The sequence below is a fragment of the Sceloporus occidentalis genome, unplaced genomic scaffold, assembly GCF_023333645.1.
Source record: "Sceloporus occidentalis isolate IW3139 unplaced genomic scaffold, rSceOcc1.0.p SCAF_4, whole genome shotgun sequence".
Classification (NCBI taxonomy): domain Eukaryota; kingdom Metazoa; phylum Chordata; class Lepidosauria; order Squamata; family Phrynosomatidae; genus Sceloporus; species Sceloporus occidentalis.
The window spans coordinates 98,254,314-98,277,422 of NW_028316984.1; the positions used below are offsets into that span (position 1 = coordinate 98,254,314).

The 23,109-nt window shown below is 41.9% G+C and overlaps 1 protein-coding gene across 4 annotated transcripts in view; it reads right to left on the reverse strand.

The window, feature by feature from the left end:
• The window catches only part of LOC149314394 (oxysterol-binding protein-related protein 5-like), a 642,611-nt gene that overhangs the window by 178,392 nt on the left and 441,110 nt on the right, over positions 1-23,109 (reverse strand). Inside the window, exon 1 of one of the 4 annotated variants that reach the window (XM_089521021.1) lies at positions 22,942-23,108. The exons of 2 other annotated variants lie outside the window; for them this stretch is intronic. The gene's annotated coding sequence lies outside the window, so the exon portion shown is untranslated. Of the gene's footprint in view, positions 1-21,560; positions 21,622-22,941; position 23,109 lie in introns of those variants that run through there. One more of the 4 variants, XM_089521023.1, reaches the window with a different exon arrangement.

The window sequence follows — 23,109 nt, forward strand, 5'->3', positions numbered from 1 at the left end:
AAATCCAACAGATGGAGGAAAATGCTCTCAAGTTTAAAGGAGGGAAATTATATACTAAGCAATACACATCAATCGTGTATAAAGGCAGCCTACACGTTCTATGGTTAACTGTACTAAAACTGAAATATTCAAATGAGATGCTTTCTTGCTTAAACTTTTGAGGGAGCCTTGAAAGTACAACTATGTACAGCTATGACTACTGACGGAGATTCAAACAAATAACACTGGCATTTTACTACATGGCAAAGATCCAGCATCCACCTTATACACTGTGAATTGTACAAATAGCAGATTCATCTCTTGCATTTGATGTAGGGTTGCCATTTCACGGTGGTGGGCGGGACTTTCCTGCCCCTGGGGGGCGTGCCCGGTCCCGTCCCGCCCCCGCCCCGCCCCCGCCCCCAGGTGGCTGCCCAACTCTGAGCTCCCAGGGCTGCTGCCTGCCTTCTATAGAGTGCTGCCTGTAAAGCATGCCTGGAGCAGCAGCAGGAGGACTGAAACCAGCAGGGGCGGGGTCTGCTGCACTGCCCTGCCTCTATTGGCCAGCCCTCTGCTTCCTTATTTGGGCAACATCCAAGCAGGGAGGAATTTGCACTCAGGCAAGCTGCTTTCCCCCTTTCTCTTTCCCCTCCTTCTCTTCTTCTTGTTACTCCGTTTTTTTTCTCCTCCTCCTCTTCCCCTCCTCCTCTTCCTCCTCTCCTTTTTCTTCCATTCTTCCCCCTCCTCATCTTCTTTTTCTCTTTCTTCCTCTCTCTAAGCCCCCCTCCTCTTCTTCTCAGGGGTCCAGGGCTTCTCAAGGCTTTGCCCCCATTAGAAAAGAAAAAAGGCTTTGGATCTGTCCCATAAATCCCTCCTAAGTTGAGACATACCTGGGAAAAAGAGGGGGCGAGGGGTTTGGGGGGGTTGGAGGGGGCAAGGAAAAGGAGGAAGGGGGGAATTGCTAAGAAGGCTTGGGAGTGGGAAATGTAGTTTACAGTGGCACAAGGGACTGCCTGTGATCTTGCAAATGCTATGCCTGGTTGGGAGTGGGAAATGTAGTTTTCAAAGGCACAAAGGACTGCCTGTGATCTTGCAAATGCTATGGCTGCTTGGAAGTGGGAAATGTAGTTTGCAGTGGCACAAGGGACTGCCTGTGATCTTGCAAATGCTATGCCTGCTTGGGAGTGGGAAATGTTCTTGTAGAATTGGGGGGGGGGGGGTTGTTTGGCCAGAAAGAGAAGTACATTTCAGCCTTCTGTCTAGGAATAATGCCAAAATGTCCTCCATTTTGAGCATGCCTAAGAAACATGCATTTATATTAACATTTTTTAAAAAATTATCAATTTTTTCATGTGTCCTCCATTTTTTTTAAAAAAAACGTGTCCTACATTTGAAAATGTGGTCCTACATTTGTCCCAGTTTGGAGGTCCTGCCTTATGGCAACCCTAATTTGATGGGACTTAAGTAGATGCAAACAATACAGTTTAAGTCAGAAATGGGCATCCTGTGAGCTACATATGTTCCTTGAGTTTTTAAAAAATCTCCCAGAACCTCACCCATGATGTCTGTGTTATTTCCTGTTCTAAATAAAATATCCCATGGGCATCATCTAAAATGGCTCTGGGGAGGCCCAAAATGAAGCAAAATGTCTCCCACATCTCCCTAAAGGGCTTTATGGGTTATTGGGAGGCATTTAATTTTTTATAAGGGACACAGCAGGAGGTATGGCCCTCCAGGGTCTCCTAACCACAGATAATTATGCACCCCTGGTTTAAGTAGGATGTTATTTATGAGATTTAGCTCAGATCCATTCTATATTCCTTGCTAATTATTCAGGCACCCTATAACCTAGCAATAAAGGATATTTGTTGTCTCAGGCTGCATCCACACTGCAGAAATAACCCTGTTTGACACCACTTTAACTGCCCTGGCTCTATGCAATAGTGTCCTGGGATTTGTAGTTTGTTGTAGCATCAGAGCTCTCTGATAGCGAAAGCTAAATGCCTCAGAAAACTTCAGTCCCAAGGATTCCATAGCATTAAGCCAGGGCAGCTAAAGTGCTGTCAAACTGCATTATTTCTTAGTGAGGATGCAGCCTCACTGAAGAAGAGAACCAGCTTGGAGCATCTGGACTACTTCATCATTCTCTTTTCCCCTGTACCTTCTCTTTTAAAAAAACAACAGCTTTTCATTACTCTCTTTTTGATTCTCTGTTCTTCTTACCTCCCCTTGTGCAACTGTATAATTTAGATCAGTTAAACATTCACTGAATTTGTAAGAAGAAAAAACACAGAGGGATGGGGAAAGAGATTGGCCCGGGTACCAATCCTAGGGAGTGACATGGATGTGCTATTTGAAAGGAGTTCACAGTTAGTGACATTGAGAAGGATGCTGATCCTACAAGCACAAAGAGCCATTTGACTGTTTGGAATCAATAACGGGGGGGGGGGGGGGGAGATCTCCGCCTGTCATGTTAGGAGTGTAAAAACAGGAAATAGATTTTCTATATGCCTAACAGTCCAATAACACCGGACACATATAACCTAAATATGAAGTGAACTGAGAATGATTTTGCAGGAATTGAATGAAATACCCCAGGGGGGAAATGGTGCCTGGAAAGATACAGAGAAGGCAGAGATACACAGCAAGACGACCTTGTTCTATGCACAACAGAACAATTCTCCCAAATTGCAACCTAGCTGGGAGAGGGCATGAGGAGATATTAGGGCCCAGCTTCCCACTCTCACAGGGGCTGCCAGTGTGATCTGTAATAAGGGAAGGCATGAACAAGATTAATATGAACTGCCTTTTAAAGCTGATTGTTCATGAAGGCAAAGATCATTCCAGCAGCAAGTACTTCAACTGAATCCCAAATGTAGTAAATTTGACCCAAAGAACATTGTACTAGTTTCCAGATGAAGCTTTTCCTTTCCTCTTCCATGGTTAGATTTTTCTGCTCTGCAAAAATAGTATGAAATAGAGTTCTGTTTGTTCTCACAGACTGTAGACATCAGTTGAAGGAATCTGGTGAAAAGGTTTTCCTTCCATGAATATAAAAGACTGCAGTTCAGCATCTGACGCTGCATCCACAGTGCAGAAATAACCTGGTTTGACAGCACTTTAACTGCCATAGCTCAATGCTATGGAATTCAGAGCTCTGCTCTGGTGCTGCAACAGACTATAGCAATGAGCTGTCAAACCAGATTATTTCTGCAGTGCGGATGCAGCCAAAGTGAAGACAAGGTGATCTGTACTGGAGGTACATTTCAATATGAGAGCAGTGGTGTGGTGCAGTGGTTCTCAAATTTTTACCCTTGGGCCCCCTTTTGCATCTACATGCTGATATCATTGTTCCCCAATTTGAAACAGACTATTCATTATGAGCTGCAGCTACATGTCTGCAGTTAACAATGCAATAAGCAAAACAGGAACTAACTAGGAAAGAGCTGGATTCTGCTTCTGCTGATCCTGCTGCACCTGTGTGGGCCTGACTACAAGCAAGGTAAACAGCAGCTACTTTCAGAATCCCTCACTGAGTATGTCAGTTTCACTAGCTACGTATTTTTTTAAAAGAGTGCAGCCTTGTAAGTTTGAGCATCAAAATGGAAATTATAAAAAAAGTGGAGATCTGGGTTGTTGTTTTTTTAAAAAAAGTCATCCCTGGATATATTTTGAAGGAAGGCTTCAAGTGGTCTCTAGAAGGTCTGAAATATTTTTACTTACTTTTGCAAGACTTGCCTGATCTGGTTGTTTCATTCCACATGTGTGTGTATTTGTTAATTTTGGATAAAAAGTTTGCTGAATCATGTTGCACTTCTCTTATTTTTTATGGTGTCAGGACCTATTCGTCTTCTTTCCATGTTATTTCTACCTCTGGTTCCCCATTTTCTGATACGTAAGTCATACCTGGCAACCTATTAACTACTTCATTAACTGAGGTATACCTGTATATTATTTTAGGCTATCTCTGCTGTAATCCAAAAATATTTTAAAACATATCAAAAACACTGTTTTTGGGCCACATATAAGGTAGAGATGGAAAGAATATTCTCCACTTTTTCCCCCTTAAAAATGGATTTCTTGTCAGTTGGAAAAGCTGTCTGGGAAGAATAATTGAGCAGCAAGGCATTCCTGAAGTATTCTGGTGTAACTATTCTTCAGAGGAGTACACAATGTGTTGGGTTTTTTTGTACAGAAAATATGTTTATTTCTGGAACAAAGTAAAATATGTTTATTTCCACGAACAAAATGTGTATTTCTCTGCATAATAACTTCCCCTGTTGAATACAGGGAGAAGACTGAGGAGAAATATCTGTTTTCTCATGCCACGATGAGAAAAACTACTGTAGTTGTTCATCCTTGTATGCAAGGATGAAACAGTGAAGATTGAAATCTCTAATGTGGGAAGCTACTCCTGCAGAAAAACTGACTTTATTTAATCAATAACTAAGGAAGAATCATCATGTAGTGGACAATCACATCAACAAATACTGTATTTTGAGCTTCAGTTCTTTAATACAGTGTAAGCAGTTTAAGGGATACTCTGTAATCATTTTTGAACAGAGCTAAACTTGATAAAATGTTTGTATCATTAGATCAATATTGCCGATCCCCTCTTCCATCCTTTCCCCCTTCTTCTTCCTAGTTGCATTGCTTTGTTGTTATTGTTACTTTCTTTAAAAACAAATCAAAACAGCATTTTAAGGAAGTTTAGTCTTGCATGGGAGATTAAGAATCATTTATCAAAGACCTGCTCTTCCTAGAAACGAAGACTGCTGGAACTAATTTGTGCAACTTAATTCTAAGTAAGCATACAGAGGGATCCAGTACGCATAGTGGTTTGAGTGTTGGACTAGGACTTCAGAGAACAAGGTTCAAATCCTCACTTGGCCATGGAAACCCACTGAGTGACCTTGGGCAAGTCACACACTCTCAGTCTCAGAGGAAGGCAAAGGCAAACCTTCTATAACCAAAACTTGCCAAGTAACCCCCCTTGATAAGTTCATCTTAGGGTTGCAATAAGTTGGAAATGACTTGAAGACACACAGCAACAACAAGAATACAGAGGGTGCTGCTGCATGAGGCATCAAACCAACTCTAGCAGAATCAACAGAGATTGTACTATGGCTTTAGGGCTGGAATTGCCCCTACACACTATTTTCCAACATGGTCACAAAGACTGATGGTATAAATCCCCTTCTCTTTCATTTAATGGCCAAAAAAAAAAAAAAAAGGCCCACAACCTCATAACATAACACTTTAAAGACAATACCCAGACAACTTTGAGCTACAATACCAAAAATACACACCTGCCTTCTCTTAAGGGCAGCCCAAAGCAAAGGCTGAAAGAGAACAAAACTCACTGGAAGTCAAGGGACAGCTGGATCTCAAGGGAAGCTCCTTTTCTGTTGCTAATAGAGTCAAATTTTATTATCTGCCTTTTACTGCCCTTTATCTTTATCACAAGGCCAAGAAGGATAGTGGCCTCTGCCTGTATTGAAATCCCTTAGTACTGTCTTATCTGACAACAGGGTGACATTTGAGAGAGATTGCAGGCCTGTGACTCCTAACATCATCACCCTTTTTCTCTTGTATGATTTTAAACATGTTTGTTTGATAAAGAAGCCAGTGGAGCTTCAAAGCTTGCATAATGTATTTTATACTTTGGAGTTGGCCCAGTAAAGGCTTTGTGAATTTTGGATTTTCTTGTATTTTGCAATTTGTAGCCAGCAAGAAAAGAGTCTTCTAATTGTTCAGACCAGAAGCCTGTGCAAAACTGAAGCATTTGTAGGAGGTACAGGAAACAAGAAGATGGATTGCATCTGGCATCTTTGACATAAGGGCCTGACATAAACCATAATGATGATTTCTGTTACCTTTATCAAAAACTTACAGCACTCTGTTAGAATACACAGATATGGCAGACAATCTAAAAACATTTCCTCCCTCAAACGTAAAGTGCTGAAGAGAGGTTTCACCAGCTTAGGCCCCTTACAGACAGGCCAAAGTAAAGCTGCTTCGGGTCACTTTGAAGTATGTTGTTTAAATGATGCATTCGTTCTAAGAGTCCGGAAGCTGAGCTAAAGCCACACTCCAGTCCTTAGGACTGGAGCGTGGCTTTGGAGCGGCTTCCGGACTCTTAAGATGCATGCATCATTTAAACAACATATCTCAAAGTGACCCAAAGCAGCTTTATTTTGGCCTGTCTGTAAGGGGCCTTAGTTAGCTTCAGGCTGTACTTCAGAAGATGAACAGCCCCAAACTGGAGATAATAATGGTCCTTATGCCTCATTTGGCTAGTTTAAAGACTAATTGTTTCAATAAGTAGTCTGTATAGGGCTTTGAAAATATATGTATAATTAGGAAACAGCTGTGTTATTTCACTAAGTCTACAGTCTGCTAGACAGTTAGATGAATTGATAGCTTCCCATTCCAGGGAACATTTTAACTATAGCTGAAGTCACTGGGTAGATTTCCAGTAAGTGCAATGGAAGCTAAACAGTTGTTACTAAGTCAGGCATTACCCTAGACAGCCTATTTTCTGCTCCAAGATTTCTACAGGATAATTCTGAAAGCAGTGGATCAAAGATTACTGCAAAATTTTCCAGTGACAAAATGTATTTTATTGTAAGATGGATTCATCCACAACTTTCAGAGGAGCAAATTGAACTCTTCTCCTTCCTAGACCATTCCAAGACATGTTATGGCCTGAGACATAGGCATCTTGCTCCAAATCATGTAGAAAGGGTGACTGGACTGCCAACTGAATCTTATTTCAATAATGGTGATAGGAAGGGATACTTTTGATCAAATATGGTATAGTGATAAAACTTGCCAAGAAAATCCCATGCTAGCGTCATCTTAGGGTTGTCATAAGTCAGAAATGACTTGAAGGCACACAACAATAACAACATAGTGTCTGGAGCACCGAACTATGATTCTGGAGACAAGGTGTCAAACTGGCTGATCTTGGACAAGAAACACATTCAGTCTCAGAGGAAGGCAAACTGTGCCAACCATGCCAAGAAAACCCTGTTGTCATGGCCAGCCAAGATCAGCACTCGGAGGATGATGAGGAGGATGAGCCTCCTCCAGAGCAAGAGCTGATTGAGGCTACACCAGGTGGCAATCCTGCTCTGCCAGGTCCCAGCTGTGCTCTTCCAGCCCCAGAGGAGGAGGCCCAACCAGGTCCTAGTGCTAGAGAAGGGCCTCCTATGGTGCAACAGCCTAGTGGTGACTCTAGGGAGGAAGCTTGCCTGGAGGTGCCTACGTTCAAAGAGAGAAGGGCTGAGAGTGCTTGCAGGCGCATATCCAAGAGGATTGCAGAGAGGCAATCAGCCAACCAGCCTCAGGTGGCATGGGGGAGAGTTACCCTTACTTAAACTCTTGAGAGACCTTCACTGTTTGCCAGAGTTTATTGCATGATCCCTTGGTGTGATTGCTGCTAGCACTGGCTTTTTGTATCTTGATTCCTTGTTGCTTTGACCTTGGACCGGCCCCTTGTTATCTTCTGGCTGCTTTGACCTCGGACTGCTTTGACCACTCTGACTCCCAGTATCCTGATTTTGGCTTGGCTTTTGGTTTGCTTTGACTTCTGGTATCCTGACCTCAGCTAGACTTCTCAGACTGCTTTCACGCTGAATCCTTGCAAGGTCTGTGTTTTGCATCCACTTGCTGGGCTGAGCCATTCTTATTGGCGTGTGTCTGTGAGTGCTGGCTGCAGTCCAGGACACCTGTCTAGTTTCACTTTACTGTCACTGCCATTCGGAAATGACTTGAAGGCAAAAAATAACAATAATTCCTATGACAGGATTAAGCATCCATATTATATAATCTAGGTTCTAGAATACAGATGTTCACCTGTGGCTTCTAGACTTGATCTCACTTGTGAAACAATTTCCTAGAGGCCTGAAGAGCAACATACAATACAATTCTGTCCACAAAAAAGGAGGAAAGAATGGCTTGCCTCAGTACAAAGTCCCATCTACTCCAACATCCCATTACAACAGTGACTAGTTAAATGCCTTGGGAAGCCCTCTTCCATTGTTGCACTTCACAGCTGCTACTCAGTGCCACAAACAGGACCAGCAACAAACTTTTGCATTGTAAAATATTCCAAGCCAATGTTTCAGTCAACCCATTTTGCCCTCCTTCACAGAACTCCATTCCATTATCCTTTCCACTTACAGACCTTTCAATGCACAGAATTGTACCACTATGATTCCACTTTGACTGTTGTTGTAGCTTCTTATGAAATGAAATTCTGGAGTTAGTAGTTTGGGGAGGCCCTAGAGCACTCTGGCTCAGAATTTTTTAAAAAGTGCCAATCCCCATATTTCATAGGATGTTGTCATGGCAGTTAAATCATGGCACTACAATTGTGTAGAGTGAAAGGGCCCTTAGTTTTCAATTCCCACCCCTTAACTGCAATTCACATTATTTAGTGGTGGTGCTGGGTTTAGGATAGCCCACAAAGTATTTTCCCCCTCAATTTGTGTGTTTGTGTGTTTCTGTAAATAGAAGGGTTGCCTGAGGCTGCTAATGCCTCTCTTGTGCATGGAAGGCACTAGCTTGCCTACAGAAGCCAAAAACAGTGGCTTTCACATCTGCTTCCTGGAAACAGAGGGAACAGTCCCCTTCCCACTCTCTCCCTCTGTACATATTTCCCCTTATTTGTCTTTAAACTCTATCTTTAAGGAATATTTAGTTCATTATTAGGATAAAAAAATGACTTGCAAGAACTGTTACTGCATCCCTGTCATTGACTGAAGTCACATAGGTTCCTTTGTCCATTTAGTCTTTATTTAGTCTTCCTATATTTATTGATTTTTGGTTCCCTGGCTACCCAAATGGCATCCAAATTAAAAAGATGTTTTTTTTTTTGGGGGGGGGGGGGACGTCAGACATGCTTTTCAATGGTAACATTTTCCAACCAATTTTTGAACCAGTCCGTTGCTTTTATATCTAAAAACATACTTTGAGAGTAATGCTTGAAAATCTATGTACATTGCTTTGTCAATCTTAAAATTACAATAGTGTTCAGGTCCCTTGTTTGGGAATGATGAGTTACAGATATACACTGAATATTTTCGCTGCAGGGAGGAGATGGATTTGAAAGTATTGTATTTATTATGTCACTAGTAAAGGCTGGGAAATTGGCCTAGAATCTGACTTCCAGTCCTCTTGGGATGACATACGGTTGGGAGCTCTTTTTCCCAAACCTGCTGCAGATGGCAGACTGCTTCCATGATAGTACATCTCAGTATAATAATAACCCATAAATTAATGCCAGAACTGGCAGGTGTAGAATTCCAGCACTCTTATAGCTAAAAAAGGAAAGGAAGGGGGTAGGAAGAGAATAAAAAAGAAATAAACAAAAAGAGAATGTGGAGAAGGAGAAATGTCCTGGAGCATGCTAATTTAAAAAAAAATTAAGCAAAACTAGCTAGAGCAACATACTGGTCCATTTCAGAAAGCAATCTGTTTTAAGTTATTTGGCTTGTTTTCAAAATGAATTGATGCCAATACAGAATCCGTAACTGGCTGAAAGAACATATCCTTGTTCAATTCTCCTTTAAATGCATTTCAGCAGGCTAGTCAATCTTATACAGGAAAAGCTTCATTCTCTTCTATTTACTTTTATGCCTACCACTCCATGCTAAATTATATTACAGAATTGCTTCCCATACTTCTTATTACCTTGGTGGAAATTGCATGTGAATTAATGTTGCCCACAAAGACTATCCAGAACAGAAACCATCCAATGTTCTATCACATTGTTTCCATAAATGGTTAAAAAGCAGCCCCTCTCTGGCCTGTTCCACAGTTACACCCTTTTCCCCTTTCTTGTGTCAGTTTCCCTGGTTCTACTGCACTTGGTTTTGGTAAATAACAACAACAACAGCTATAGCTTCCAGAATGGTAGCTGTAGTTCTTAAAAAGTAAAACTTTCAAACTCTGGTTACAAATTTACTGTCACCAGCTTTTAAATGTTTGTGCTTAAATTGAGAGCCTGGGTTGAAAATATTTCTCAGATGACTATAGGAACATAGCTATATGTGCACTTGGGATAGCTATAGCTAAACATAACATTAAAACAGGACAGAGAAGTCTGGATTGAAAATGTTAAGTGTCAGTCAGACTTTTGGGTCAAGTGGAAACAGGGGCATTCTTGGTAATGGTTCCAGGATACCACCCATGCCTGCACATCTTTTACAGATAGTGAAAAGTGTTTCTAATCCGTTAACAACAACAACACATAGAAAGGAAGAATATTCAGGGACAAAGGGATCATGACAAATCAATTAAGGAGCAGGAGGCAAGGAGGAATCGCTTGCACTGTCACACCCCACTCAAATCTGGCTAAAGAAGCTGTTGATTTCTAAGTTGCAATTTCCAGTGAGCTAAGACATAATCTAATGGCAGAACTCAAATGGCAGTTCCTATCTATGCTACAAAAGAACTTCATCCATCAACATAACAGCATGAAAATGGTCTATGAGATCATGCTTTTTTGGTCTTTATGTGTATTTTAAGGAAAGGATGGTTGGATACAGCCAAATGATTCCGTGTTTGCTTATTTCAATTTTTTTACAGGATTTTATTCAGCCTTCAGACCATACCGGAATAGAATAGTGGGATTTTGTAAGCAACTGCCCAGTCCGGCTGAAAGATCTGTTTTACTAGGAGTCCTTTGATGACTAAATTTCTGTGGTTCCCAGCTGACAAAATATGACACTGCTAATTCATACTTGTATTACAAGATGCTGACTTGAATTTTCAACTTTTTGCTCAGTTGAGTCCTTTTCTGACTCACTGGCAGAAATTGGTGGGCTCAGCAATTTCATTTCTAACCACTTGCAGCAGTGTCAATGTAGCAGAGCTGTAAGTGAACCATTACATTATCACCAGTGACAAGATACTAATAATTTCTGCCTCATAAAATGCCACATGGCCTAACAAGAAAAAATAAATTACTGTCCTTTTTGATTTAGGCTCTGTTGCTTTGCCGGTGTTTACATTTTGTAAAATCAGCATTCTAAGTATTAAATGTTTAAATTAAGTATTAAGTATTCAAATAGGAATTTTATATATTATAAATCTAATCTTATAACATTTTAATATATAATGCGGATGTATATGTCTTCAAGTCACCTGTTGAGTTAAGGCGACCTCAGGAATTTCAGAGGGTTTTCTCAGGCAAGGAATACTCAGAGGTAGTTTTGCCATTTTCTTCCTCTGAAATACAGCCTACAGCAACTGGTATTCATTGGCAGTCTCTCATTGAAGTATGAGCCAGGGGGGTGACCCTGGTCAACTTCCAAGATCAGATGGGATCTAGTGCCTTTAGGGTATTTAGACCTCATAATATATAATGTTGTTAATTGCCTTCAAGTCGACTTCAACCTATGGCAACCCCATGAATGAGAGATCTCCAAGTCACTCCATCATGAACAGCACTGCTCAGGTCTTGCAGACTCAGGGCTGTGGCTTCCTGGACTGAGTTTATCCATCTGTAATGTGGTCTTCCTCTTCTCCTACTGCCTTACCAAGTGTTATTATCTTTTCTAATGAGTCATATCTTCTCACGATATATGGCCAAAGCACTATAGTCTCAATTTAGTCCTCTTGGCTTCTACAGGAAGTTCAGGCTTGATTTACTCTTTGTTGTTATTAGTTACCCTCCAGTCAACCCTGATTCATGGCGACCCTATGGATGAGACATCTCCAAGCCTCCTTATCTTCCAGTAGTCTGCTTAGATGCTGTAGATTCAGCACCACAGCCTCCTTAATTGAGTCTATCCATCTGGTGTGCAGTCTTCCTCTTTTTTTCTATCTTTTACCTTTCATGGCATTATTATCTTTTTAAATGAGTCATGCCTTCTCATGATGTGACCGAAGTATGACAGCCTCACTTTGATCATCTTGGCTTCCAGGGTGAGTTCAGGCTTGATCTGTTTATCTTTCTGACTGTCCATGGTATCATCAGCACTCTTCTCCAGCATCACTTCTGAAGTTTTTTTTTCTTTTAATGCATTTTCTTAACTGTTCAGCTCTCACATCCATACATGGTGATGGGGAATACAATTGACTGGACAATTCTAACTTTAGAACTCAGTTGTATACCTTTACTCTTTAGGATCTTATCTAGTTCTTTCACAGCTGCTCTTCCCATTTCTAGTCGTCTTCTTATTTCTTGGCTGCAGTCTCCTGTCTGATCATGATACAGAAAATCTTTAACTATTTTGATTTCCTCATTGTTTAGGCTGAATTTATGTAGATACTTCATGGTCATTATTTTTGTTTTCTTGTGTTCAGCAGCAAAGTCTGCCTTCGCACTTTCTTCTTTAACCTTCCTTAGTAACTGTTCCAATTTTATTATGTTTTTCCATTCTAGGACCCATTTATTTGGGGTTTTTTTTAGCAGTAAACAGTATCTGTAGAACTCTTCTTCCGCACCACATTTCAAATGAGTTGATTCTCTTCCTATCAGCTTTGCTTTCTTCACTGTCCAGCATTTACATCCATATGTAGAAATGGAAAATACAATGGCATGGACATAATAGCTTTCTCCTTTATTTCTGTAGAAGATTTATTTTAATAAGTTAACTGAAAATCCATGTGTAATTTTAAACTGCTTGTGTAAACTGCTTGCAAATCTATGCAAAAATACCCAACACACACACATAATTCATTTAAAAAGCAGTATGTAATAAATGGAATTGGTGTTATTCAGTAATAATGTTGATGTAGAGAGCAATTTACTGTTAGACTCTCTTGAAAATAGGATTTAAAATTACTATGAATTTTAGCTTAACTGCTAATGACTTACATGATCTCTTAGTTGTAATTCACATTACTGCATGCTTGCTTTTTATTCCAGTTCCTCCTTTCACTGTGGTCCCTTAAAGAAACTGTGATTAATCTAAACATCAGTTCCTCCTGTAAACAGAGTTTCACATAGGGATTAAGATTTATCTTCAAAGATTCATTTGTTTCAGATTACTGTGATTAGGGAATATTGTTTGATTTTAAAAAGACATGAGTTTGATCCCATACATGTTGGGCCAAGTTTACCATCCCCAGTCTGCTGGCTCTTCCTGTACCTCCTCTTACCTAATTCTGATTTCCTGCTACTTCAGTGCCTCCACCCCTTTAACATCTCCTAAGCACTAAGACAACCCTCCTCACACTAAGACATAGAAGCCCTTTCATATTGCACAGTTATAGCACTATGTTTCCACTTTGACTGCCATAGCTGCATCCTATGGAATCCTGGGGTTTGCAATTTGGTCCAAGGAACTAGACCTCTCTGGTTGAAAATTCTAAGTACCAATTCTCCTCCCCTTCCTACTGTACAGTTAGGAATTCCATAGCAGTTTTAGAAGTGGAAGACGGGTCACAGGGACATCTTAATGGAGTGTTCTTGTTTCTGGGGATAGGGTTGCCATAGTGCCGGACCTCGAAACCGGGAAAAATGTAGGACAAAATTTTCAAATGTAGGACACACAAAAAGTGTGTCCTACATTTGAAAATTCTGTCCTACATTTTACCGCGATCGCAGCGGAGGCCAAGCGGCAAGGGAAAGCCTCCACTTAAGGAGGCTTTCCCTCCCCGCCTGGGCCCCGCCACGATCGGAGGCCAGGATCGGGGCCTCTCCTCGTTCCTGGGACCCTCAGGGACCATGAAGGAGGGGAGGAGGCCTGCGGCGATCGCCGCAGCCTCTCCTCCTTCCTGGCCCCGGCTGGGACCATGAAGGAGGGGAGGAGGCCGGCGGCGATCGCCGCGGCCTCTCCTCCTTCCTGGCCCCGGCTGGGACCATGAAGGAGGGGAGGAGGCCGGCGGCGATCGCCGCGGCCTCTCCTCCTTCCTGGCCCCGGCTGGGACCATGAAGGAGGGGAGGAGGCCGGCGGCGATCGCCGCGGCCTCTCCTCCTTCCTGGCCCCGGCTGGGACCATGAAGGAGGGGACGAGGCCGGCGGCGATCGCCGCGGCCTCTCCTCCTTCCTGGCCCCGGCTGGGACCATGAAGGAGGGGAGGAGGCCGGCGGCGATCGCCGCGGCCTCGCCCCAGGCCTCAGAAAGGCCTTGGAGCCGCCGCGGCAGCGGAGGTAGCCGCGGTGGGCGGGGCCGTCCCGGTTTGGGCGCCAAACCGGACCGGGACCGGGATGGCACCGCCCAAACCGGGATTGTCCCGCCGGGGGGCGGGATATGGCAACCCTATCTGGGGATCCTAAGGCAATCCTATCATGGGGTTTACTTGGCAAGTTTCTTCAGAGGGGGTTTGTCCTCTGAGGCTGAGTGAGTGCAACTAGCCCAAGGTCATGGGTTTCATGGCTCAGCAAGAATTCAAACCATGGTCTCCAGAGTCATAGCATGACTCAAAGGATTACTGTAGTGACTAGCAAGGGAATGGCAGTTTGCCATCTTACTGCTAACACAATGAATTGTTGAAGAAAGAAAGAAAGAAAGAAAGAAAGAAAGAAAGAAAGAAAGCGAGCCTTTGGAGAAGAAGGAAAATGTAAAGATTCCAAACTGGAAGTACAACTGGAAACAGAAGTCAAGAGAAGTGATGGGAACTCACAGCTTATAGTTTTATTTTCTCTTTTTGTTTTAAAGTCAAGAGACAGCATTTGGTAGGGGAAATAACATAAAATGACGTGAAGTCACCATTAATGTTCAGAGTGTGGCTGAAAGAGTCTTATAGTCTCTCAAATACTTTCGTATTTCATTTTGGATAATTGTTCATGCATGACAACCAATACAACAGATACATGGATTTTTTTGCCTCAGTGAACAGACTAATATAAATGTACATGGGAATATGAGATTGTAATCAGCTGGATCTGAGGGAATCTAAAAGGAGTAACATTACTTGAAGCCATTAACAAATAGTAGTTAGGTGGTAACACATATGCTTTGATTCTTGCTATCCAGAAGGAATGCATTCAGGAGACAAGACATGAAACACTGCTTTCCCTGGAGAAAATAAGCAGCCACCTTAACCAGTAACCACTGATACCATTATCATCTGTGATCACAGCAACTGCAGGGCAGTATGTACTAAATTTTGAACCATGCTATATTAAGGAAGACTACAGAACTCAGTGTCAACAGAAAAGACTTCTAACACCAACTGACATTTCATTTAAGTTAGACATCACTGTCTGTCGCAACAGAGGTATGGTGCAGGAATCACGTTGTACATGTTCCCTTTAAGATCAACTTGGCAGAGATCAAGGGATTCATCTCATAAAAGGAAAATCTGTTTGGTTTGTGCATCTGTGCCAGCAGCTTATCAAAATGAAACTGCTGGTCCACTATTAATTCCAGCAAGCCTTTCAAATCAGACTTTCAGGGATGTTGCACATACACAGCCACTTCTTTATCCACTTCAGTCATTCACACCCAGCCTCTGATAAAATGTTAAAATCCTTCTTCTTGTAGGGTCACATCCCACTTCCTCCCTAGTGATTCCAACATAAACAAAGCAAAGTAACCAGTCAGGATATAGAGTTCATGGTAGATGAACAGGCAATTTTCAAGATGTCATGAAATTGTTTTCTTCTGCTATATTGTTCACAGTGACCACACCAAGATAATCTCAAATGAATGAGATGCGCAAATTGTCTACTACATTTCCTCAGACTTCAGAGGTCTGTAGCAGCACACTTAGGGAGAAAATATTACATCCATTCCTTCTTCCTTGTGACCCCAAACGTAGCAGAAAAGAAAGCTCTCAGTGTCAATGCAAACAGTATTGGATTAACTTTGGGAAACCATACATCTACTGGTGGATAAAACCAAAGGGAATTTCCCACATGAGGCCATTTTGCATTCTTTAGGTAGGAATGGAATGAGATTCATCTCATTTTAAGAGTACGTTGGCCCTCTGTCTGTAGCGCCTCTCTTTTAGTGCTAAAAAAGAAACAAGTGCATTTTATTCTCTGTGCCAAGGTACTTCTGCATTCACTCCTCCTGAATGACTATGATGTTAGTCTGTGGCAGCAAAACCAGCCAAGACCTGTTTGTCTTTAAGATGCCATAAGTATCTATTGGCAAAATCTAGTATTAGGGCTATCACTGAAATGAATGTCGGGCAGCATTTCAAATTCTCAGCCAGAGAGGTCTAAGCACCTTCCCGAATGACAAACTCCAGGGTTTCACTGTTGCCATGACAGTTAAAATTTAATCATAGCACTGTAATTTATAAGAAATAACAAATTTAAGTGGTTGAAAAAGAAAACTTAAATTTAATGAGTAACACTTGGTTTAGCCCTTTGATGTTGTTGTTGTTGTTGTTGTTGTTGTTGTTGTTATATGCCTTTAAGTCATTCCCAACATATGGTGACCTAAGTTGAAGCTATAACAGGGTTTTCTTGGCAAGTTTCATGGGGGGAGGCTGTCACTGCCATCCTTAAGGCTATACTGGTTGATCAACAGGTAAAGATCTGTATGAATACTCATGTTGCGATAAACTGCAAGCCAACCAGTGTTTTCCAAATACATATCAGAAGGTGTCAGAGGAGGCGGGAATAAAAACCCAGTGATTTTCACATTTCCATTTTCCCCCCTACCCAGTTTCTAAAGTTGTATCTGCGTTGTAGAAATAATCCCATGGCTCATTGCTGTTGAACCCTGGGACTTGTAGCTTAGTGAGATATTTAGCCTTCTCTTGTCAGACAGTTCTTGTGTCACAACAAACTACAAATCCCAGGATTCGATAGATGGAGCCATGACAGTTAAAGTACTGTCAAACTGCATTAATTTTGCAATGCAGATTAGATATGTGTACAGTGCATCTAAAGGGGTTTGTAAACCTGCAGCATTACTAGCAAAAGGTACAGAGGCATCTGCCTTTACTAACAAAAGTTTGCTATGGAGCAGGGCAGAAATCAATCACCATCACATCTGGGGATTTGGCAGAATCTCTTCTAACCCCATAGTGCTGCAGAGCAGCTCACGGGGTAGTAACACTATCTCCAACCCTGAACACAGCCAGTGTTGTACATGGATGGGAAATCACAATGAAATAGCCAGGCTCTCTAGGTAAAACTAAGAGAACAATCCTGTCTGAAATTCTGGGGAGTTGCTGACAGTCAAATTGACAAGAACATTTATGCTAATACTGTATAATGCAGACTTCTGTATTCATCACTTGATTCTCACTATGATGAAAATCTCCTACGTTTTTCTTCTGTATTGAGCCATTGCCCTTAGTCAGTACGTGTTGAATAACCACATGCACCCTGATTTGGGAAGTAGTTTAAAACATATTCAGTTTTCTAAAACCCATTGCTAAATATAAATTTGCATTCTCACTTCTTCAAAATACACGGATACATGCATATATCCAATATCAGGTGGTTGAAAGAGCAAAGATACTGTAGAAAATAGTGTGTGAGATCTAACAGTTCTCCTCCCCAGTTCCAAAAGCAACTATTCCCACCCACTCACCCATTATAGTTCTCAAAGGAATGGACAGAAAAGGATAACTCTTGGAGATACAAACTGGAGCAATGCCAATGGCACCTACATTTGATAAAGTTTCATCAGAGAGGAAATGATTTACACAAGAATCTAGGGCCATGTTTATACCAACTCAAAGGAGTTCAGAAGCAAAGCAAAAAAACCTTCCATCTAGATAACATTTTTGATCTTGGCTTCTGTACATGTCCTTGTTATAGGAGTTGGTAAACTGAAGAAAATGTGGTTCTGAACCTCCAGAGCTTAGAATGGTTCAAACCACCCACTACATCCCCTCACTGCATTTAGCAATTCAGATATGAAGGCAAAAGCCAAGTCCCATGGTACATCCTTTGTATAGGTTAGCTGCTGCTAGACAAGAACAAAGTTTTGTTTCCAGGTTACAAATGCTTTGTAGACTAAAAAAGTGCAATGGAAATGTTGACACAAGTTCAAGTCAAGCTGTTCAAACACAGCACAAGTAAATCTCAGATCCCAAATAGTCCTAAAGAAAACTCCAACTCTCTCCAACAACTAATACAATTTTCACACTCACTGATCCCCCAAGCTGCTAATTAAATAAAGTAACCTGGTCATTCTGGGATGGTGGGAAATCCTCTTATTTTAAAACTTTCCTTTGAATTGCTTTGAAGCCACCTGTCAGCAGAATATCAAATGTGTTGGCCAGCATTTTACAAACATACACAAAATAATAATAATAATAATAATAATAATAATACTGTTTATTTATAGCCCGCTTTTCCAAAAAATGATCAAAGCATAAATGTAAGCAATATACAAGAATTTAATCCAGTGTAGTAATATATGAAAGATACTTTAAGGGAAAGTCTAACCTAAAATATCAGTTCTTGTTTCCTCAATAAAATTCTGGATTTGTACATATTATTGATGCATATTTATAGGTTCTCGAAGAAAGGAAACAAGCAGTGAGGGGAATGTAGGACTCCATGCTATCAAACATCTGCAATCTTATTTTGAGTCCCATGATTATAGGAGTCTGGAAAGTTAATGCAATGTTGACATTAGAAAATCAGAGGCATGTACTTAAAGACTTATATTTTATTGGTTCAGCTTCCAAGAAGTTTGTACATTCCCGTTGCCAAAACCACTGGACAACCAGAGAGAGACAGAGAAAGAGGGTGAGAGAAGAGAGAGACTGATTGCTTCTCTTGGCTTGTCACTAAATTTCACTAACTTTTAAAGCATGATTTGTTTTTTATTTCAAGCTTTATTCATAACTTCTGAGCATTTGTTGGTAGTGCTATACATTTTGATTTCTCTCTTTTCCTTTTTTAAAATGAAGATCACAAAAATATTTGAAACACTTTTGTTAAGGCTTGTTTACAACACATAATGTACCGAGGTTATTCATTTACTGTTTTTATTCTGAATCAATAACTTTTTCTTAGATGTGCTTTGCAGAGTTGTTGTCCTTTCATTCAGTATCACTGTTATTTCCAGGTCACAGCAAAATTGATTGTTAATTTCAAATTTCAATGATCTCCCTGAGGTACTAATCACAGTAAGTTTGTTATCTGGACCCAAGGTGAAAGAGAAGTTAACTGAGAGGGGACAAAACGCCTTTTCCTTACTTACTGTAACATAGCAGTTCAGTTCATAAGACCAACTAAAATAGACCAAAAGACTAATCTAATTCATCATTTGGTTTCACACAGTTGCCTTTGGAAAGCCCACAAGCAGGATATGAGTGCAATAGCAGCCATGACTACTGTATTCATGTAAACAAATGCAAGGCCAAGATGAACTAATAATTTATTTTCTCTAGAAAGGGAGTCATGTTTACAAGACTACCAACTCAGGAAGATACAGACTATGGAAGGCAAACATGAAAGCTGACTCTTAAAATTCCAGGAACAGGGAGTCATCTTCCTGGTTGTAACAACTGTTAACCAGTGGCAGATAGTCCCATCTCACCTCTACAAGACCTGTTTCATTTCAGCCGAATTAATCTGAATGAAAGCAGTGATATATAATGGGCCACAGTCTTAGCCCAAAGTTCCAGGAAGAGCCTGCCCCAAGATATTCTGCTTTTTGAACTGAACAACAAGTTGGCATTATTTCTGTCCCCTTGTACAGAAGACAACTGAATTGGCATCCTCCACACCATCTGAGGCAGCAGGCTAGTTTAAGGACCCTTTTCCAGATAAGAATGGCTGGGGGGGGGGGGCAAAAGAGGGTGACTTGCAGTTGCTATATTTGCATCTACACCTGAGCAGTGCAGGTACAAGGAAAGTGTGGCCATGGGCCATACTGCATCCCAATAACCCACTGTTGAATCCCCTACCTCAAGGACATCCTTCAAGCCCCAAGCCCTCCCCTCATTAAGAAAACTGGGATGACTTTCTACCTAAAAGTTCCATTTAATAACCTAGTTGACTTTCTTTCACTGGAGGCTTTTAAACAGATGTTGGGGGGAAATGGTCACTTCTCAGGGGTGCTGTAACAGTGGATTTCTCTTTGGTATTGGGACTAAAGGGTCCCTGGGGTCCCTTGCAACTCTGATCCTTTGAAAAACACTTTAAAATAGCTTCTTCAATACCACAAAACACATGAGTCAATCAAAACCAAACTAAAGCCAGATACTTATAGTTTCAGTGTGGTAAGCTGGCTGGAGAGATGGGAGTGACAAATGGCCGTAGCACCATTGTTCCTTCCTTCTCTGATGGTAGGGACGGTCCCAGTTTCACCCCATTCTATACAAGGTCTAGATCAGGGATTCCCAAACTCTGGCCTTCCAAGTGTTTCAGACCTCAAGCTCCCAGCATCCCAGAGCATTGGACAAGATGGCTGAGGCTCCTGGGAGCTGAAGTTCAAAACACTGGAGGACCAGAATTTGGGAATCACTGGTCTAGGTCCAGATGCCCTTCCTCCATGGTGACAGACTTTCAACTCAGATCTGGTCCAGACATTTCTTTTTGCCTCATTCTTACATTTGATAGACCCAGGGATCCAGAAGTAGCTTCTCCCAGTGCCCTTTTCTTGGAAAGCTACTTTTAAAGAGAATGAATATAATGATCCTTAAACAGTTCAGCTATAAATGGCTTCACCATGCCATTTTAGATCTGATACTGGCTTTCAGTTATACCCAAAAAGATGAATATGAAGCGCCTACTAGATGACAAAGTGGGGAGGGAGAGCATTAAATAACCCAATGCATTTCACTTCCTTCCCCTCTTGATGGGTCATTGTCAAAAGATAACTGTATCATTGCATGTACCAACCAAGTTAATGTGGATTATGCTAGGACTGCATTCTATAAGCTGAGAATGAATACCATATATACTCATCTATAAGTCTAAAAATTTATGCCCAAAAACCGACCACACAATCCCAGGCTGACTTATTTATGGGTCACTATGAAAATGTGATAGCAGCTCTTTCAGATTTCCCCATGCAGTTTCTTTCTCTCTTGAGCCAAGAGGAAAGAGTCCTGGGTGACTGACTGATGTTGCTCTTTGTTTAAGAGTCCCTCTTCCACCCGCTCACCTCGCTGCCTGAAGGTTGAAATGAAAGCTGAGCACTGAAGCAAAAATGAGAGTCACTCTTGCCGCAAACACACATATATACACTGAAGGAGCCTCCAAGTTTTACCGTCGACCTAATCCATAATTTTATCCCCAAATCCTGCCCTCGATTTATACATGAGATTGAATTATAGTCAAATATATAAGGTAGTAAGGAGGCAGTAAGCAGACACTACAGCACAGTCTATAAAGGCAGCAACATACTATAATTATTAGGCAGAAGCTATAAATGAAAATATTAATCCATGAAACAAAACAGTCTGAACCAGAGTAAGCCCAGCTGCTTTCTGTCTTCCATTGTCTCTGTTATGAAGACATTCCAGTTCAGAAGATGAATGCAAAGACTGGACAGCCTACACAGCATATTGGGTTCTTCCCCCTTGCACACGTGTGTACACACACACACACACACACACACACACACACCCCATTGCCACAAGATGTGAGAACAGGCTGAGACTAGATTCACCTGCCAGACGGCTTCAAATCATGTCCTACAAAAGATTTTGCTTGCCAAAAACAATTAGGTCTGACTCCAAGACTAAGCCTACCTTTGGCTCGGTTATGAATCTTAATTGCTTGGTTGCTAGGTGAAAAGCTGACTTCTTCTGACATTCCCTCACTCCCACTGGTAAATCCCAAACTGAAACAAAACAGGCGTAAAAATAGCAACATGCTCTGCCTTATGCTGGCCCCAAAAAGCCTGCGTATGAAGCGCTGGCAACATTTGGCCTCGGAGCTGAACGATGTTTTCACTGTTTCCTCCAGGGCTGAATTCCAGTCGTCTGATATATTTTCTTGCTGGATTTTAACGCAGTGAGGAGGTTTGCTTTAGTTGCACTGTGATGTGAAACAAAGCAGTGCTTTTACTTTTTAAAAACATAACCTATACGTTACCACATTCCACGGCAGATGTGAAAATGCCTGACTGTGCTGATAGCAATTCACTTTTGATGGAAGCATGATAATAAACAGGCCCCAACAGCAAGGAACTCCTAGGAAATTGCATTTGTTATGGCAGTCGGTGGGGAGGTCATGTACAAGAAAAGAGGATCAGTTGCCACTCGTGAACACAGCCCCAAATTAAAGAAACTGTTGCTCTGTCTTTGCCTTTTAAAAATACTAATTTCTCATTTATATTTGGCCTTTTAACAATGCCTCTAGGCTTCATGATACCTTCAGTGTTTTACAAACTGCTGTGTATTCTCTGTGAAGACTTCACCACACACACACACACACATATATATATATTATTCATTCTGTGGCTTCCCCACCACAGAAATGCTTTTGAAAAACCTCTCCCTCTCCCTCTTTCTTTGTTCCTGAAATAATGAGAAGTCATGAAGAATGATGTTAAAGGGGGAGAAACCATATTTGTTTAAGAAATGAAGATGCTGGTCTGATCCTGGTTGGGGTTCCTGCTTGATCCCCAAAGCACCCAGGCCCTGGCGGCGACTCCCAGCCCATGGCGGGTCTTGCTTATTCTGATGGCCATGGCTCTCCTCTGAAGAGGAACCATTCATTTCTTTCTCTTTGATTTTAAAAGAAAACCCTGACGGTGAATGCAAAGGATGGAGAAATCCCTGTCTGCTGGTCAAAGTGTCCACCATCTGTTCCAATGGTTTTAGGGAGGGGGGGGGGTGTTACAAAAGTACGACTGCTACCTCCTGCTTTCCTGGCGAGGGGAAGGAAGGGGTCCCCCTCTGTAGGGGTCCATATTCGCTCAGAGACCCAAGCTGCTCAGCCTGAGGAGGCTTTGGGGAAGAAAAGTACGGACCCCACCACCCCCCAAACCGCCTGCTCTGGCTTTGGAGTTCGCTCCTTAGCCTTGAGGCCCAAGAGGCAGCCTGGCTTCCCCAGCCCCAGAGTCCTCCTAAACGGGAGGAGAGAGAGGGCGCAGGGAGGGCCTTCCAGAGGACCTGGAGCAGCCACCTGAGCCAAGGAAAGCCCAAGGCAATGGCAGTGCCTGCTTCTGCCGAGTGATGCTCCTTTGGGGCTGATGCCTGCTGGGTCCTGGCTGAGGCTCCAGAGGCTCTCGGGGGCGGCCTTTGGGGGCAATGGAGGGCGGGTCCCTGGGAAGCAGCAGGAGGCCTTCTGGTG